The sequence below is a fragment of the Pteropus medius genome, unplaced genomic scaffold, assembly GCF_902729225.1.
Source record: "Pteropus medius unplaced genomic scaffold, Ma_sr-lr_union100, whole genome shotgun sequence".
NCBI lineage: Eukaryota > Metazoa > Chordata > Mammalia > Chiroptera > Pteropodidae > Pteropus > Pteropus medius.
The window spans coordinates 3,130,382-3,148,642 of NW_024353907.1; positions in this window are offsets into that span (position 1 = coordinate 3,130,382).

Here is an 18,261-nt window from a genome sequence, read left to right on the forward strand (position 1 = left end):
TTGTTGACGATTTCTTTTGCTGAGCAGAAGCTTTTGAGTTTGATGTAATCCCATTCATTTATTTTTGCTTTTACTTCCCTTGCTTTTGAGAACAAATTCATAAAATCCTCTTTAAGTCCAAGGTCCTTCAGTTTAGTTCCTATGTTTTCCTCTATGCATTTTATTGTTTCAGGTCTTATATTCAGGTTCTTAATTCACTTTGAGTTAATTTTGGTGTGTGGTGATAGACAATAGTCTAGTTTCATTCTTTTGCAGTTGACCTTCCAATTTTCCCAGCACCATTTATTGAAAAGGCTTTCCTTTCTCCACTGTATGTTTTTGGCTTTTTTGTCGAAAATTATTTGCCCATATAAAGATGGGTTTACTTCTGGATTCTCGATTCTGTTCCACTGGTTCGTGTGTCTGTTTTGTCACCAATACCATGCCATTTTGATTACTGTCACTTTGTAGTATAATTTGAAGTCAGGCAGAGTGATGCCTCCAGCCTCATTCCTTTTTCTCAGGATGGCTTTGGCGATTTAGAGTCTTTTGTGCTTCTATACAAATCTGATGATTTTTTTTTCTATTTTCTTAAAAAATGCCGATAGGATTTTGATGGGGATTGCAGTAAATCTGTATAATGCTTTAGGTAATATGGTCATTTTAGCTATGTTGATTCTTCCAATCCAAGAATACGGAATATCTTTCCATTTCTTTGTATCTTTTTTGATTTCTTTTAATAGAGTCTTGCAGTTTACATTATATGGGTTATTTATATGTTTCGTTAAATTTATTCCTACGTATTTTATTCTTTTCGTTGCAATTGCAATGGGAATTATTTTTTCAACTTCTTTTTCTGTCACTTCATTATTAGAGTATAGGTCCACTATGGATTTTCGAAAGTTGATTTTGTATCCAGAAACTCTATGTATTTGTTTATTGTTTCTAGTAGTGTTCTTGGAGAGCCTTTAGGGTTTTCTATATAGAGAATCATAAAACCCGCCAATATTGACAGTTTAACTTCTTTGTTTCCTCTTTGGGTGCCTTTTATATCTTTCTCCTGCTTGATTATACTTGCTACGACCTCCAATGCTATATTGAATAATAGTAGCGATAGTGGACAGCCTTGCTTTGTTTCTCATCTTGGAGGAACAAAGTTTTAGTTTTTCACCATTAAGTATAATGTTGACTTATATAACTATAACTTTTAGTTTTTCACCATTAAGTATAATGTTGACTGAGGGTTTGTCATATATGGCCTTTATTATGTTAAGGCACATTCCTTCTATACCAATTTTGTTAAGTGTTTTGATCATAAATGGATCTGTACCTTGTTGAAGGCTTTTTCTGCATCTATTGTTATGATCATATGATTGTTATTTTTTAAATTGTTAATGTGGTGTATCACATTAATCGATTTGTGTATGTTGAACTATCCCTGTGCCTGTGGGATGAAACCCAGTTGGTCATGGTGTATAATCTTTTGAATATGTTACTGTATTTGGTTCACTAGTATCTTATTTAGGATTTTTGCATATATTTTCATGAGAGATATTGGTCTGTAGTTTTCTTTTTTGTGTCATCTCTATGAGGTTTTGGTATCAGAGTAATATTGGCCTCATAAAATGAGTTTGGAAGTATTGCCTCCTAATCAATTTTTTGGGGGGAAGAGTTTGAAGAGAATAGATTTAAATCTTTGAATATTTGGTAGAATTCACTGGTGAAGTCATCTGGTCCTGGACTTTTACGTTTTGGTAGGTTTTTGATGATTGTTTCAATTTCCATACTGCTGATTGGTCTATTTAGGTTTTCCAGATCCTCATGATTCAGTAAAGTAAGGTTGTATTTTTTTAAGTACTGGTCCATTTCTTCTAGGTAATTAAATTTGTTATTATATACTTTTTTATAGTATTCTTGCATGATTCTTTTTATTTCTGCGATGTTAGTCATAATTTCCCCTCTTTCACCCTGATTTTATTTATTTGTGTCTTTTCCCTTTTCTTTAGTGAGTCTAGCCATGGTTTGTCAATTTTATTACCTTCTCAAGGAAACAGCTCTTTGTTGCACTTCTTTTTTCTTTTTTTGTTTTCAATTTCATTTATTTCTGCTCTAATTTTGATGATTTCTTTCCTTTTGTTGACTTTAGTCCTCATTTGTTCTTCCTTTTCTAGGTTATAAAGATGAAGCATTAAGTTGTTTATTTGGACTCGTTCTTGTTTTTGGAGATAGGCGTGTAATGATATGAACTTTCCTCTTATGACTGCTTTTGCCGTATACAAAAGTTTTCATATGTTGTACTATCATTGTCATTCATTTCTATGTATCTGTTGATATCTCTTTTTATTTCTTTTCTGACCCAGTTATTCTTCAGTAGCATGTTGCTTAATCGCCATGTATTTGTGGTTCTTCCTGCTTTCTTTTTGCAGTTGATCTTCAGTTTCAAAGCACTATGATCAGACAATATAGTTCTTGTGATTTCAACCCTCTTACATTTGTTGAGGCTATCTTTGTGTCCCAGTATGTGGTTGATTTTTGAGAATGTTCCATGTGTACTAGAGAAGAATGTATAAGCAGCTATTTTGGAATGGAAGACTCTGTATACGTCAATTATGTCCAGTTGGTCTAATGTGTCATTTAAAGATGTTATTTCCCTATTGATTTTCTGTTTGGATGATCTGTCCATATCCAACAGTGGGATATTTTAGTCCTCTACTACCAAAGTGTTTTGGTCTGCTTCTCCCTTTTGTTCTGTTAGTAATTGCTTTACATATTTTGGGGCTCTCTAATTTGGAGTATAGATATTAATAAGTGTTATGTCTTCTTGGTGCATGATTCCCTTTATCATTATGAAGTGTCCCTCAGTATCTTTCTTTACCTTTTTTATTTTGAAGTCTATTTCGACTGATATTAGTACTGCTACTCCTGCTTTTCTCTGAATGCCATTTGCTTGAAATATCATTTTCTACCCTTTCTCTTTGAGTCTATATTTGTCTTTGGAGCTGAGATGTGTCTCCTGGAGGCAGCATATGATTGTGTTTTGTTTTTTGATCCTTTCTGCAACTCTGTGCCTTTTTATTGGTGATATAGTCCATTTATATTTAGGGTGATTATTGAAATATGAGGTCTTCTTATAGCCATTTTATGTTCTGCTGTCTGGTAGCTTGGTGTTTCCATTGCTTCCTTGTCCTTGTGTTTCTGTTTTCTTTATTTTGGTTGGCTTTGTGGGTTTTCCCTCTGGTCCTTCTTGTTTTATGTTATATATTTCAGTTTTGAATCTTTGGTGTGTGGTTACCATTACGAATATGAAAAGGATAGTTATATATATACAGTTGTCCATTTTCTTCTATGCGTGCCTTATCTTCTTTCCCCTTAGTGAATTTGGATCTTTGAATCCACCCCTTTCAGTTGTTGTCTCTATTTGTCCCTATGTATGCTGAATATTCATTACTATCTTGCTATAGCAATTCTCTTCTTATTATTTAAGTTCATAATACCCTGTTCTTAGTTAGGGTTGCACTCCTCTGCTTCTATTTACTTGATAGTCACCTTACTCCTAATTATGTATTTTTTTTGGTCATTTTGTTCTCACTGAGCTGACCCTTTTCAGTATTTCTTATAGTGCAGGCCTCATGGTGGAGAATTCCCTCAATTTTTGTATGTTTGGAAAGGTCTTGATTTTTCCTTCATATCTAAAGGAGAACTTAACTGGATACATTATTCTAGGCTGGTAGTTCCTTTCACTTAATAGTTTAAATATTTGATTCCATTTCTTTCTGGCTTGTAAGTTTTGTACTGAGAAGTCCAAGGATAAGCTAATGGGTTTTCCTTTATATGTTACCGTCTTCTTTTCCCTTTATTCCATGAGAATTCTTTCTTTGTTGTTGATTTTTGATAACTTTAATACAATGTGTCTTGGTGAAGGCCTTTGCGGGTTGAGATAGTTGGATGTTCTGTTGACTTCTTGAATTCCAAGCTCCAGCTCATTCCTTAGATTTGGGAAATTCTTGTCAACTATTTGAAAATGCTTTCTAATCCCTACTCCTTTTCCTCGCCTTTGATAATGCCCATTATTCTTATGTTTCTTCTCTTGATGGTATAGCTAGTTCTTGTATTTCATTTTTATTTATTTTTTTAATTCTTCAGCTTCTCTCTTCTTAGTTTGTTCCTACTTCTTTCTAGATTTCTTTCTTCGATATTACCGATCCTTTACTCCATTTGGTCGACTCTATTTCCCAAGCTTGCTATTTCATTTTTCATCTCTTGCAGTGAGTTTTTCATCTCCAGAAGGTCTATTAGGTTCCTTTTGAGGGTTTCAATCTCCTTGCTCTGCTCATCTCATTTTTTTTTTTTAATTCCTGAAATTGTTGGCTGGAGTTGTTTTGGATCTCATTGAGTTTTTTCAGAAGTACCATCTTGCATTCTCTGTCATTTAAGTCTCATATTTCTATGTCTGTAAGCTTATGTTCTGGAGATTTTTCTCTTTCTTTCTGAGATGCCTTGTCACCTTGGTTGTTCATGGTGTTTAATGGACTATGTCTGTGCCTGGACATTAATGGAAGTTTATTCTGTTGTTTTTCCAGAAAGAAGATTTATTATATAAAGGTCTCTCTTTAGCCTGCTGCAAAGAAGGTGCTTTCTTTTGGTTTCCAGTAGTTGGCATCTAAGCCTCTTAGATTTCTGCTTTATATAAAGCCTAAATGTCTTTTTAATTTTCTTATAGATATTTAATCACACTTGCTACTCTCAGTTTCAGTCCCTGTCAGTTTTAGCAACAGTTTCGGTAGCTTTGCTCAGATTCCTCTATGGCTCCGTGGTGATCAGTCTTGGAGTATATGGGGGGAGGGACCCTTTGGGTTAGGAGTTGGGGGCTGCAGCCTAGCCTCGGTTTTGCAACCGGAGCTGGTAAAAATCAATTGTTGTTTCTCTGCGATCCCATCACACTTCTCTGCTTTCTGCCCTGGATGATTTGGCCCTGCCGCTAGCTGCTATAAGTTCTGGCACTTCCGGGCAGGGTGAATAGGGAAGTTGCTGCACCTTCTTCTCTCCTCCTCCTCCTGCAGGGAGCTCCAGAGCCTGCGAAAGGCACCTTCTTTATTTCTCCCAGTCCAGCGCCTGACACCTGGGGTTCTGACCTGTGGTAGCTTTTATGCACAGATCCCACGCTCAGACATGCTGGTGTGCAGTTTGGGTGTTTTTTGTTGAGCTTTTGATGTTCAGCTTATTGTTGTTTTAAGGGGAGAGATTTGAGGACGTCTCTCACTTTGCCATGTTTCCTCACCTTCCTATTTTTTTTCTCATTCTCAGATTTCTCTCTTCTTCCTTCTGAGTCATTTCTAGATTTCTGTCTTTGATATCATTGATTCTTTCCTCCATCTGGTCAGCTCTATTTCCTAAGCTTGCTATTTCACTCTTCAACTCTTTTAGTGTGTTCTTAATTTACAGAAGTTCTATTTGTTTTTTTTTTTTTTCAGGGTTTCAATTCCTGGTTAAAAAAATTCATTTGTTGGTCTCTTTTGATTCTAAGTTCTGGAATTTTCTATCAGATTTATCTTGCTTCTCATTGAGTTCTTTTCATGAGTGCAATCCTGTGTTCTGTTATATAAATCGCATATTTCTATGTCTTTAAGCTTATTTTCTGAATTTTTTTTCTCTTTGTCCTGCCTTGTCGCCTCAGTTATTCATGGTGTCTGATGGACTATTTCTCTGTCTGGGCATAAATGGAAGTATGCTTTGCTTTTTTTCAGAAAGAACATTTATTATATTGAAGTCTCTTTTTAGCCTGTTGATAAGAAGATTTCCTGCAGGTGCATCCAAGTCTCTTGGATGTCTGCTTTGAGGCTAATCATGCTTTTTCTCTCTGTCTGATATACTGAATATTCAAAGCATGATCATCTGCCCCTGGTCCCAGAGCAGGTACCACCTGGTTTATGTTTCAGTACCGCTTGTGCAAATTCCACTGGGGATTCATGGTGCTAAGTCTGGGAGGATATGGAGTGGAGGGAGGGCACACTCTGGGTTGGTGGGTGAGGGTTGCTGCTAGTCTTCATTCTCAGCCTCCTGCTTTGCATGGTTGGTTACTGAGAAACAGCTGTTGCCCCTCTATACTTCATTCTCGCTTTGCTTTCTGCCCTTATCCCTGGGCTCTGATGCATTGAGCATACTGATCTCTCAGGCAGGCCTGTTCAGGAACCCGCCACCAATTCTCCCCTCAACTTCCTTCTGTAGGGAGCTGCTACTGCGTATGGCAGCTCTTTATTCCTTTCAATCTAACCCCAGACTCGTGTGATTCTGACCTTTTGTAGCTCTTGTGCATAGATCACTCACTCAGACACGCTTTTGTGCAGGTTGGGTGTTATTTGTTTTTAGATGTTCAGCTTATTATTATTTCAAGGAGAGAGATCGGGGCAATTGCTCGCTCTACAATGCTTCTGATGTCACTACCAGGTGGCTTCTAAATATGCCAATTAAGCTACATTTTCCTCCTTAGTTCTCTTTGCAAGCAATAGTCACCACTCATGAGAGCACTGACCAGAGTGCTAGGGGTAGTCTGAGAGGTTACATGCTTACCCAGGGATCAAAAACTCAGCTTGGTACTCATGAACTCCTGGCTCTACTGGCTTAGGCAGGTGGAAGGAAAGAAAGCAATCTCTACCTTTAAGTTTTCTGGCAAAATAGTAGTTGGAATGCTCATATTTTCCACAGAAACAATGTCTTACATGGTCGTTAGCCTTATTAGCACTATAGGCACACCCGTTAACCAAAGTGTGACACCAAAGTAAATGCAGTCAATCTGAGTCTGAACAGAGGGATACAGGGAAGAAGCAGGTGCTAAAGGCAGAATATGATGTTCCTCTCATTTTGCTATGTATAGAGATGGTTCCAGGCATTAAAGATATTGGCATGGAATTTACAACAATATGGATAGACCTAGAAGGTATTATGCTAAGTAAAATAAGTCAGAGAAAGACAAATACCAGAGGATGTCACTTATATGTGGAATGTAAAAAATAAAACAAATGAACAAACAAAACAAAACGTAAACAAACTCACAGATACAGAGAACAAACAGGTGATTGCCAGAGGGGAGTGAGGTAGAAGGACAGAGAAATAGGTAGGAGCAGGAGGAATAGGGAGACTAGGTTTGCCTCTGCTTTAATTAGCATCTTCTGTGCTGTGAAGAAAAGTTCCCTGAGACATTAATTAAATTTGCAGCTGATGCCAAACTGGGATGCAATCCAAGGGCTAATCAGACCTAGAATTAACACAAGGGCTAAAAGAGGAAGAAAACAAGACTCCTCTGAAGAAAGACATCTTTTACCAGCTGGAAGCAGTGTAACCAGTGAACACAGGTCCCCACCAAGAGGACAAGTGAGAAAGGAACCAGGAGATGGTACTGAACAAAGTCTGAAATAAATGCCTGATTCTAGAGTTCTGCATTTTGAATATCTGTGTTTGTTTTTATTTTAAAGAATTTCTTTGTTTTCTCCTAAATATCACTTTTGATGGAATACGATGTAAGAAGGTAGTTCTCCAAGTATGATTCCTGGACCAGTTGCATCAGAATCATTTAGGGACTTGTTATAAATATACATTCTTGGGCCCTACTCCGGAACTAGGAAATCAAAAACTACATTTTAATTGTGTTTTTGCGAGTCAAACAAGTGATATCATGCTCAGTCAAGTTGGAGAACCTCTGTAATAAGGTATAATAAAGAATCATGCTAGGCACTAAAGAAGTAGGTCTTCTCTGGGAGTAATTGTCTCATTCAACTGAACATTTGTATTGGAACAGTTTCAAAGAATTTTTGGCCTCTTGATATGATATGGTGATTTTGTTAATCTAGCCCTTTCCAAGGGATCTTGGCCCAGAATGCTGAAAGCAGGAATGGATGCTGATGTGATACATATTCATTTAATTGTGTCTGGGTCTGCCTTGATGGTAAGAGCTGGAAGGGGCCTAGGAGATGACCTCATACCAGCCTCCCCATCTTCGGGTGAAGGCGTAGGTATGCAAAGTGTCTTGTCTATAGTCACCTGTGAATGTGAAAGGATGTAGCCTGGAACCAGTATAAGAATTTCTTGTTAAGGCTGAATTGAGACTAGAGTCCTTGTCTCTTGACTCCTGGTACAAGGACCCATTTCTCTGCCAAAGGGAATCCATTTTCCAGTTGGTTACTGAAGGTGTTTCAGGAGTCTCAGAGTATCTTCATTCCTCATGGTCTGTGGCCCATCCAAGGGCTGAGGAACAGGAAAATGAGTAAAAGGTGGTTCTGCTCTGCTCAGGCTCTGAAGTTTCCCTTGCTTTTATGACAAGACAGGTTTCCCCTACTCAGCAAAGGGAACACACACACACACACACACACACACACACACACACACACAGACTTAACAGAAATACTTAGTTCTACCACTTGTCATTACATGTTTATTGATCATATACTTGTGCCTGGCACTGTGAGAATTGCATGGTCGAATAAGGCTCAGATTCTACCATCAAAAGATTTATTAATAGGGTGACCATTTCATTTATCAGCTAAACCAGGACACCTTTTATCCCCTTGGAAACAAGGACATCTTTTGAAAGCTGAAAGGAGTGTTGCTAATATTTACAGAGGGATAACAGATGTAAACTGAGCAAACCAGAAGCATTGTTAACTTGCTTATACACAAATGGAGAATGTTGAAAGATACAATATCCCTTGTTGAATATAGAGACTGCGTACAAGACATCTGTATGTAACAGATATATAAAGTGTTATGAAAGAGGGGAGGGTTAACACAGGCTTCTCAGAAACAGGGGCATTTCAATAGGGCTTTTAAGTTTGGATAAGATTTCAATTGATATAGCATTTGAGTAAGTACATGTGTGCACATGTGTGTGTGTGTGCATGCTGTGTACAATGGCAATGAAGTTAAAAATTGAACATGTGAGGAGAGTAGTGATGGCCTGCTGTAGCTGGAAAAGAGGTCATCGCTGTGTGGAATAAGATAATAGAAGGAGTTGAGAAGTGTGAGGGTGGTAGGTGAGTTAATTAGAGTCTAAAATATTGGATGGCCATCAACTGAATATGAGCAGTTTCCTCCAATATATGTAGCTCAATGACTAAGAATAATTGTACAGAGTGTTAGTTACAGTTTTTATTTATTTCATGGTTTGGTTGAGGCTCTCTCCCTGGTTGGCCTGTGTTTATAGCTTTAGAATGGAAGGAACTGGGTTGAATATACAGAGCTGAGCTCTGTGCAGCACGTGTTTAGGAACTTCATTGATGTCTCTTCACCCTAGCATCAAAGAGCTTTCTGGGTGAAGACAAATGAGCTGAACAGAAGGCTCATTTATCACCAGCTCCTAAAAGAAAAGAAAATAAGGGCTATTTTTTTAGTGAAAAATTTCCCCTAAGTTTGTTGACACTTTGGTTTGAAAAGGATTTCTATGGGAGTAAGTTTTCCAGAAAAGATCTCTATTCTGATGGATGTATCTTTTGATAAAGAGATAGGAAGTAAAAAATGAAAATTTAAAATCCATTCATCTTTCTTCCAATAATTTTCTTTTTAAAATTATTTTTATTTTTTCAATTACAGTTGGCATAAAATATATTAGTTATAGGTGTACAACAGAGTGATTAGAAATTTATATAACTTACCAAGTGATAACCCTGATAAATCTAGTACCCATTTGACACCATACATAGTTACTACAATATTACTGACTATATTCCTTATGCTATACTTTACATCTTCATAACTATTTTGTAACTACCAATTTGGACTTCTTAATCCCTTCTGCTTTTTCACCCATCTTTCCAATGGTCTTCTCATCTGGCATCCACCAAAATGTTCTCTGTATCTATGAGTTTGTTTCTATTTTTTTTTTGGTTGTATATTTTGTTTTTAGATTCAACATATAAATGAAATTATATGGTATTTGTCTTTCTCTATCTGACTTATTTCACTTAGCATAATACCTTCTAAGTTCATTCGTGTGGTTGCAGATAGAAAGATTTCATTCTTTCTTATGGCTGAGTAATACATATATTTACTACTTCTTCATCCATTTATGTATTGATAGACACTTAGGTTGTTTCCATGTCTTGACTATTGTAAGTAATACTTCAGTGAACATATGGATTCACATGTCCCTTTGAATCAGTGTTTTAGGTTTCTTTGGATAAATATCTAGAAGTGGAATTGTTGGATCCTTCTTGATCTCTTGTTATAGCCTTTGTTGTAAAGTCTACTTTGTCTGGTATAAGTATTTATACCCCAACTTTTTTCTTTATTACTTTTTTCATGAAATATCTTCTTCCATCCCTTTACTGTTATTCTGTGTGTGTCTTTCAATGTGAAGTGAGTCTCTTGTAGGCAGCATATGTAAGGGTCTTGTTTTCTTATCCATTCAGCCACCTATGTCTTTTGATTGGAACATTTAAGCCATTTACATTTAAAGTGATTATTGATAGGTACATAATTATTGCCATTTTATTATTTATATATTTTAAATCTTTTTTGTTATTATTCTTCTTATAGAAGCCCCTTTTACATTTTTTGTAATACTAATTTGTTAGTGATGAACTCCTTTAGCTTTTCCTTGTCTGGGAAGCACTTTATCTGTCCTTCAATTCTAAATGATAGCTTTGCTGAGTAGAGTAATCTTGGTTGTAGGTCTTTGCTTTTCATCACTTTGAATATTTTGTGCCAATCCCTTCTGGACTGCAAAGATTCTGTTCAGAAATCAACTGGCAGACTTATAGAAGCTCCCTTGTAGGTAAGTAACTGCTTTTCTCTTGCTGCTTTTAAAATTCTCTTTTAGTCATTAAGCTTTGGCATTTTACTTGTGATGTATTTTTGTGTGGGCCTCTTTAGGTTCATCTTGTTTGGGACTCTCTGCGCTTCCTGGACTCGTATGTCTATTTCCTTCTCCATGTTAGGATAGTTTTCCATCATTCTTTCTTTTTTTAAATTTTATATTAATTTCAGTTATACAGTATATTGATTAGATGTATATACAGTTTACAAAGTGATCTCCCCAATTACTTCATTACCCATATGGCTCTACACATAGCTATGACAATACTATTGACTATATTCCATATGCTTCACTCCACGAACGCGAGACTATTTTGGAACTACCAATTTGCACTTCTTCATCCTTTTAGCTTTTCCTCCAAGACCCCAACCCTCCTCCGCCCAGGCAGTTACCAGATTGTCTTCTGTATCTGTGAGTCTGTTTTCATTTAGTTTGCTCCTTTTGTTCCTTAGATTCTGCATGTAAGTGAAATCATATGGAATTTATCTTTCTCTATCTAACTTACTTCACTCAGCCTAATAACCTCTAGGTCCATCCATGTCATTGCAAATGGTAAGATTTCATTTTTTTTTAATGGCTGAGTAATATTCCATTGTATATATGAACTAGAACTTCTTTATTCAATTGTCTGTTGATGGGCATTTAGGCTGCTTCCACATCTTGGCTATTGTGAATAGCACTGCCATGGACATAGGAGCGCATAGATCTTTATGAATTATTGTTTTGGTTTTCTTTGGATAAATACCTCAAAGTGCAATTGCTAGGTCAAAAGGCATATCCATTTTTAATATTTTGAGGAACTTCAAGACTGTTTTCCGTAGTGGCTGTAGCAATTTGCAATCCCACCAACAGTATATGAGGGTTTCTTTTTCTTCATATCCTCATCAACACTCGTTGTTTTTGATTTATTGATGATAACCATTCTGACAGGTGGGAGATGATATCTCATTGTGGTTTTAAGTTGCATTTCTCTGGTGATTAGTTAACTTGAACATATTTTCATACATCTATTGGTCATCTATATTTCTTCTTTGGAGAAATACCTATTCAGGTCTTCTGCCCATTTTTAATTGGATTGTTTCTTTTTTTGGTGTCGAGTTATATGAGTTCTTTATAAATTTTTCATGTTAACCCTTTATCAGATGTATCATAGGTAAATCTTCTCCCATTCAGTAGGTGTTCTTTTCATCTTGTTAATGGTTTCTTTTGCTGTGCAAAATCTTTTTAGTTTGATGAAGTCTCATTTGTTTATTTTTTCTTTTCCTTCCCTTGCCGGAGGATATATATCAGAAAAAAATTACTAATGCAATATTGGACAGTTTACTGCTTATGTTTTCTTCTAGGAGTTTTATGGTTTCAGGTTCTACATTTAAATCTTTAATCCATTTTGCGTTTATTCTCGTGTATGGTGTGAGAAGGTGATCTAGTTTCATTTTTTTTTTCTTTATTCGTCCTTTTTTCTCCAACACCATTTGTTGAAAAGGGTGTATTTATGCCATTGTATATTCTTGCCTCCTTTGTCATAGATTAAATGACCATATAAAGCATAGATTTATTTCTGAGCTCTCTACCCTGTTCCATTGATCTGTGTATTTCTTATTATGCCAGTACCATGCTGTTTTGATTACTATAGCTTTGGAATATAGTTTGATATCAGGTAGTATGATACCTCCTACTTTGTTCTTCTTTCTCAAGATTGCTGTGGCTATTCAGGATCTTTTATGGTTCCTTATAAATTCTTGGATTGTTTGTTCTAGTTCTCTGAAAAATGTTATTGGTATTTTGATAAGGATTGCACTGAATCTATAGATTGATTTGGGTAGTATAGTTATTTTAACAACATTAATTCTTCCTACCCATGGCATGGTATATGTTTCCATTTATATGTATCTTCTTCAATTTTTTTCAATGACTTATTTTTCCGAGAACAAGTTTTTACTTCTTTCGTTCATTTGATTCCTAGGTATTTTTTTATTGTTTTTGATATAATTGTAAATGAAATTGTTTTCTCAATTACTTTTTCATCGTTGGGGTATAAAAATGCAACTGACTTCTGGACATTAATTCTGTATCTTGATAGTTTACTGAATTTGTTTATCAGTTCTAAAAGATTTTTGGTGGAGTGTTTAGAATTCTCTCTACATAGATCTCCCATGTCACCTACAAGTAAAGACAGTTTTACTTCTTCCTTTCCAATTCGAATGGCTTTTATTTCTCTTTCTTGTCTGATTGATGTAGCTAGGACTGCCAATAAATGTTGAATACAAGTGGTGAAATTTGACACCCTTGTCTTGTTCCTGATCATAAGGAAAATGCTTTTAGCTTATCCCCACTGAGTATGATGTTAACGGTGGGTTTACCATATATGGCTTTTATTCTGTTGAGGTATGTTCCCTCTATTTCCACTTTGCTGAGAGTTTTTATCATAAATGGACGCTGGATTTTGTTGAATGCTTTTTCTGCATCTATCTAGATGATCATAGGATTTTTATCTTTCAATTTGTTAATGTAGTGTATCACATTAATTGACTTGCAGATATTGTTCCAAAGTTGCATCACAGGAATAAATTTAACTTGATCATGGTGTATGATATTTTTAAAATATTGCTGAGTTTTGATTGCTAATATTTTGTTGAGGATTTTTGCATCAATGTTTATCAGAGATATCAGCCTATTTTTTTGTAATGTTTTTGTCTGATTTTGGAATCAGGGTAATGATGGCCTCATAAAAGGAACTAGGGAGCCTTCACTCCTCTTAAAATTTTTGGAATAGTTTGATAAGAATAGGTGTTAATTCTTCTTTGAACATGTGGTAATATTCACCTGTGAAGCCATCTGGTACAGGATTTTTGTTTTTTGGGGGTAGTTTTTTTTGTTACTGATTTGATTTCATTGGTAATCATTCAGTTCAGATTTTCTGTTTCTTCTTGACTCAGTCTTGGGAAATTGTATATTTCCAGGAATCTATCCATTTCTTCCAGAATGTCCAATTTGTTGGCATGTAATTGCTCATAATATTTTCTTATGATGCTTTGCATTTCTGTGCAGTTCATAGTTACTTCTCCTCTTTGATTTCTGATTTTATTTGTTTCAGTTTTCTCCCTTTTTTTTTCTTGATAAATCAGGTTAAAGGTTTATGAATTTTGTTTATTCTTTCAAAGAATCAGTTTTTGGTATTATTGATTTTTTGTATTGTCTTTCTAGACTCTATTTTGTTTATTTCTGCTATGATCTTTATTATTTCCTTCCTTATCCTAACTTTGGGTTTTGTTTGCTGTTCTTTTCTCAGTTCTTTTAAGTGTAAGGTTAGATTATTCATTTGAGATTTTTCTTGTTTATTGAGGTAGTCCTGTATTGCTATGAATTTTCCTTTTAAGACTACTTTTGATATGTCTCATAGATTTTGGGTTGTGTTTTTTTCTCTTTGATCTAAGAGATTTTTTTAAAATTATGGTGACATCGATAAACTAAATCCAATAAGTTTTAAGTGTACTATTCAACAATAAGTCATATATATTTCATTGTGTGTCACTGCCCGTAATTATATTTCTTTCTGTCACCACATATTTGACTCCCTCCATCCTATCTACCTCCTCTCTACCCCAACATCTGATAACCACTAGTCTACTGTCCATGTCCATGAGTCTCTGTTTGTCATGTTTGTTTGTTGCTTTTAGATTTATATCTCACATATACTTGATACCATATAATTTTCAACCTTTTCTGGCTTATTTCACCTAGCATGATTATTTCAATCCATCTGTGTTGTCCCAAATGGTAGTATTTCATTTCTTCTTATAGTTGAGTAATATTACACTGAATGCACATATTGACCTTGTGTATTCAACTCCCATAGTTAGATTTTGTTCTGTCACTAGATATTTGACCACTTTTATCATGTCTACCTCCCCCCTGCTCCCTCCCCACTACCCTCTGCTAACCACTAGTCTATTGACCATATCCATGAGTCTCTGTTTGTCCTGCTCATTTATTGCTTTTAGGTTTATATCCCACATGTAAGTGATATCATGTGGTTTTCAACGTTTTCTGTCTAGCTTATTTCACTTAGCATGCTTATCTCAAGGTCCATCCATGTTGTTGCAAATGGCAGTATTTCATCTCTTCTTATGGCTGAGTAATGTTCAATTGTATATATGTACCACAGCTTCTTTAGCCAATCATTTATCATAGGACACTTCGGTTGCTTCCATATCCTGGCCACTGTGAATAATGCTTCTATGAACATCGGTGTGTAGATATATTTTTGGATATTAGTTTTCAAGTCTGTGGGGTAAATACCTAGTAGAAGGAATGCTGGATCATATAGTAGATCAATTCTTAGTTTTTTTGAGGAACTTCCATATTGTTTTCCATAGTGGCTGTACCAATTTGCAGTCTCACCAGCAGTGTATGAGGATACCTTTTTCTCTGCATCCTCTCCAGCATTTGTTATTACTTGTCCTACTGATTATAGCTATTCTAACAGGTGTGAGATGGTATGTCACTGTGGTTTTGATTTTCATTTCCCTAATAGCTAGTGATGTTGAGCATCTTTTCATATATTTGTTGGCCATTTGTATGCCCTCTTGGAGAAATGTCTGTTCAGGTCCTCTGCCCATTTTTTGATTGGATCATTTGTTGTTGTTGTTGTTGTTGTTGTTGTTGTTGTTGTTATTGAGTTATATGAGTTCTTTGTATATTTTGGATATTAGGCCCTTATTGGAGGCATTGCTTGCAAAAATATTTTCTCATTCAGATGGTTGTCTCTTTACCTTGTTGATGGTTTCTTTTGTTGCGCAGAACTTTTTAGTTTGTTGTAGTCCCATGCAATTATTTTTGCTTTTACTCTCCTTGCCTTTGAGGTGAAATTCATAAAATCCTCTTTAAATCCAAGGTCCTTGAATTTAGTTCCTTTGTTTTCTTCTATGCATTTTATTGAATCCGGTCTTATATTCAGGTCCTTAAACCATTTTGAGTTAATTTGGATGTGTGATGATAGATAACAGTCTAGTTTTATTCTTTTGCAGGGGACTTTCCAGTTTTCTCTGCACCACTTATTGAAGAGAATTTCCTTTCTCTACTGTCTGTTTTTGTCTTTTTTTTTTTGTCGAAAATTATTTGCCCATGTATACATGAGTTTACTTCTGGACTCTCAATTCTGTTCCACTGGTCTCTGTGTCTGTTTTGCTGCCAATACCACGCCGTTTTTTATTATTGTCATTTTGTAGTATAATTTGAAGTAAGGCAGAGTGATGGCTCCAATCTCATTCTTTTTTCTCAGGATGGCTTTAGCATTTTGTGGTCTTTTGTGCTTCCATATTAATATGATGATTTTTTTGTTTTATTTCCTTAATAAATGCTGATGGGATTTTGATGGCTATTGCATTAAATCTGTATAATGCTTTAAGTAATATGGTCATTTTAACTATGTTGATTCTTCCAATCCAACAACATGGAATATCTTTCCATTTCTTTGTATCTTCTTCGATTTCTTTTAATAGCATCTTACAGTTTTCATTGTATAGGTCCTTCATATGTTTTGTTAAATTTATTCCTATGTATTTTATTCTTTTTGCTGCAATTGTGAAAGAAATTATTTTTTCCACTTCTTTTTTTGACACTTCATTATTGGTGTATAGGTCCACTATGGATTTTCGAAAGTTGATTTTGTATCCAGAAACTTTATTGTATTTGTTTATTGTTTCTAGTAGTGTTCTTGGAGAGTCTTTAGGGTTTTCTATATAGAGAATCATAAAACCCGCCAATATTGACAGTTTAACTTCTTTGTTTCCTCTTTGGGTGCCTTTTATATCTTTCTCCTGCTTGATTATACTTGCTACAACCTCCAATGCTATATTGAATAACAGTAGTGATAGTGGACAGCCTTGCTTTGTTTCTAATCTTCGAGGGAAGGTTTTTAGTTTTTCACCACTAAGTATAATGTTAGCTGAGGGTTTGTCATAGATGGCCTTTATTATGTTAAGGCACTTTCCTTCTATACGATTTTGTTAAGTATTTTGATTATAAGTGAATGTTGTACCTTGTCGAAGGCTTTTTCTGCATCTATTGATACGATCATATGATTCTTATATTTTAAGTTGTTAATGTGGTGTATCATATTAATCGATTTTGAAACATCTCTGTGCCTCTGGGATGAAGCCCACTTGATTGTGGTGTACAATCTTTTTAAGATGTTGCTGTATTCGGTTCGCTAGTATCTTATTTAGGATTTTTGCATCTGTGTTCATGAGAGATATTGGTCTGTAGTTTCCTTTTTTTGTGTAATTTTTTACCAGGTTTTGGTATCAGAGTAATATTGGCCCCATAAAATAAGATGAGAAGTATTGCCTCCTCTTCGATGTTTTTGGAAGTGCTTGAGGAGAATAGGTATTAAAACTTCTTCGAATATTTGGTAGAATTTACTGGTGAAGCCATTTGTTCCTGGACTTTTACTTTTTGGTAGGTTTTTGATAATTGTTTCAATATCCATACTGCTGATAAGTCTATTTAGATTTTCCAGTTCTTCTTGATTCTGTCTAGGAAAGTTGTATTTTTCTAAGTACTGGTCCATTTCTTCTAGGTTATTAAATTTGATGTTATATATTTTTTCATAGTATTCTTTTATGATCCTTCTTATTTCTGCTGTGTCTGTTGTAATTTCCCCTCTTTCACCCTAATTTTATTTGTGTCATTTCTCTTTTTGCTTTAGTGAGTCTAGCCAGAAGTTTGCCAATTTTATTAACCTTCTCAAGGAAACAGTTCTTTGTTGCATTTATTTTTTTCTATTGTTTTTTTTTCAGTTTCGTTTATTTCTGCTCTAATTTTGATTATTTATTTTCTTCTGCTGACTTTAGGCTTCAGTCGGTCTTCCTTTTCTAGTTTTTAAAGATGAAGCGTCAGGTTGTTGATTTGAGTTCATTTTTGTTTTTAGAGATAAGGCTGTAATGATATGAACTTTCCTCTTATGACCACTTTTGCCGTGTCCTAAAAGTTTTGATATGTTGTACTATCATTATCATTTCTTTCTATGTATCTCTTGATCTCTCTTTTTATTTCTTCTCTCGTCTAGTTATTCTTCAGTAACATGTTGTTTAATCTTCATGTATTTGTGGTTCTTCCTGTTTTCTTTCTGCAGTTGACCTCCAGTTTCAAAGTATCATGTTCAGAAATATGGTTGATACAATTTCAACCCGCTTATATTTGATGAGTCTACCTTGTGTCTCAGTATGTGGTCAATCCTTTAGAATGTTTCGTGTGCACTAGAGAAGAATGTATAAGCACCTGTTTTGGGATGGAAGGCTCTGTAAATGTCAATTACGTCCAGTTGGTCTAATGTGTCATTTAAGGATGTTATTTCCTTAGAGATTTTCTGTCTGGATGATCTGTCCATTACTGATAATGGGGTATTTAGGGCTCCTTCTATGATAGTTTTTTGGTTTGTTTCTCCCTTCAGTTCTGTTAGTAATTGCTTTACATAT